Source organism: Oncorhynchus keta, chromosome 7, assembly GCF_023373465.1.
Source record: "Oncorhynchus keta strain PuntledgeMale-10-30-2019 chromosome 7, Oket_V2, whole genome shotgun sequence".
NCBI lineage: Eukaryota > Metazoa > Chordata > Actinopteri > Salmoniformes > Salmonidae > Oncorhynchus > Oncorhynchus keta.
In genome coordinates this window covers 52861350-52863849 of record NC_068427.1, presented here as the reverse complement: position 1 = coordinate 52863849, position 2500 = coordinate 52861350, and positions in this window count along the sequence as shown.

Below are 2500 nucleotides of genomic sequence, written 5' to 3'. Positions count from 1 at the left end.
CAGTGGGGCAAAAAACTATTTAGTATTTAGTCAGCCACCAATTGTGCAAGTTCTCCCACTTAAAAAGATGAGAGAGGCCTGTAATTTTCATCATAGGCACACTAGAAGTTACAGGTCTGTGAGAGCCAGACATTGTGCTTGTTTGTAGGTGACCAAATTCTTATTTTCCACCGTAATTTGTAAATAAATTCATTAAAAATCCTACAATGTGATTTTCTGGATTTTCTTCTCTCATTTTGTCTGTCATAGTTGAAGTGTACCTATGATGAAAATGACAGGCCTCTCTCATCTTTTTAAGTGGGAGAACTTGCACAATTGGTGGCTGACTAAATACTTTTTTGCCTCACTGTATATATCAACGAATTGGCAAGGGCACTAGAACAGTCTGCAGAAACCGGCCTCACCCTACTAGAATCTGAAGTCAAATGTCTACTGGTTGCTGATGTTCTGGTGCTTCTGTCACCAACCAAGGAGGGCCTACAGCAGCACCTAGATCTTCTGCACAGATACTGCAAGACCTGGGCCCTGACAGTAAATCTCAGTAAGACAAAAATAATGTTGTTCCAAAAAAAGGTCCAGTCGCCAGGACCACAAATACAAATTCCATCTAGACACCGTTGCCCTAGAGCACACAAAACACTATACATACCTTGGCCTCAACATCAGCGCCACAGGTAACTTCCACAGAGCTGTGATCTGAGAGACAAGGCAAGAAAGGCATTCTATACCATCAGAAGGATTCTATACCATCAAAAGGATTCTATACCATCAGAAGGATTCTATACCATCAAAAGGATTCTATACCATCAGAAGGATTCTAAACCATCAAAAGGATTCTATACCATCAGAAGGATTCTATACCATCAAAAGGATTCTATACCATCAGAAGGATTCTAAACCATCAGAAGGATTCTATACCATCAGAAGGATTCTATACCATCAAAAGGATTCTATACCATCAGAAGGATTCTATACCATCAAAAGGATTCTATACCATCAGAAGGATTCTAAACCATCAGAAGGATTCTATACCATCAGAAGGATTCTATACCATCAGAAGGATTCTATACCATCAAAAGGATTCTATACCATCAGAAGGATTCTATACCATCAAAAGGAACATCAAACTTGACATTTCAATTAGGATCTGGTAAAAACAGAATCAGTTACAGAACCCTTTATGGTTGTGGTTAATGGACCGCTCACCAACCAAGAATTCACAAAATGGGACAAACACCAAATTGAGACCTTGCATGTAGAATTCTGTAACCACCTAAAAGGAAGCGATTCCCAAACCTTCCATAACAAAGCCATCACCTACAGAGAGATTAACCTGGAGAAGAGGCCACTAAGCAAGCTGGTCCTGGGGCTCTGTTCACAAACACAAACACACCCTACAGAGCCCCAGCACAGCAACACAATTAGACCCGACCAAATCATGAGAAAACAAAAAGATAATTACTTAACACAATGGAAAGAATTAACAAACAAACAGAGCAAACTAGAATGCTATTTGGCCTTAAACAGAGAGTACACAGTGGCAGAATACCTGACCACTGTGACTGACCCAAAATTAAAGAAAGCTTTGACTATGTACAGACTCAGTGAGCATAGCCTTGCTATTGAGAAAGGCCGCCGTAGGCAGACATGGCTCTCAAGAGAAGACAGGCTATGTGCTCACTGCCCTCAAAATGAGGTGGAAACTGAGCTGCACTTCCTAACCTCCTGGCAAATGTATGACCATATTAGAGACACATATTTCCCTCAGATTACACAGAACCACAAAGAATTCGAAAACAAATCCAATTTTGATAAACTCCCATATCTACAGGGTGAAATTCCACAGTGTGACATCACAGCAGCAATATTTGTGACCTGTTGCCACGAGAAAAGGGCAACCAGTGAAGAACAAACACCATTGTAAATACAACCCATATTTATGCTTATTTATTTTCCCTTTTGTTCTTTAACCATTTGTACATCATTACAACACTGTTGACCACTGTATATATTATATATACACATAATATGACATTTGTAATGTCTTTATTATTTTGGAACTTCTGTGAGTATAATGTTAACTGTTAATTTTTTATTGTTTATTTCACATTTATTTATTGTCTATTTCACTTTGACAAGATGAGAGAGACAGACAGAGAACGAGCCAGTGTCTATCTGTGTAACCCCGCCCCTCTGGGCTGTATGTGTAACCCCGCCCCTCTGGGCTATATGTGTAACCCCGCCCCTCTGGGCTGTATGTGTAACCCCGCCCCTCTGGGCTGTATGTGTAACCCCGTCCCTCTGGGCTGTATGTGTAACCCCACCCCTCTGGGATGTATGTGTAACCCCGCCCCTATGGGATGTATGTGTAACCCCGCCCCTCTGGGCTGTATGTGTAACCCCGCCCCTCTGGGCTGTATGTGTAACCCCGCCCCTATGGGCTGTATGTGTAACCCCGCCCCTCTGGGCTGAATGTGTAACCCCGCCCCTATGGGCTGAA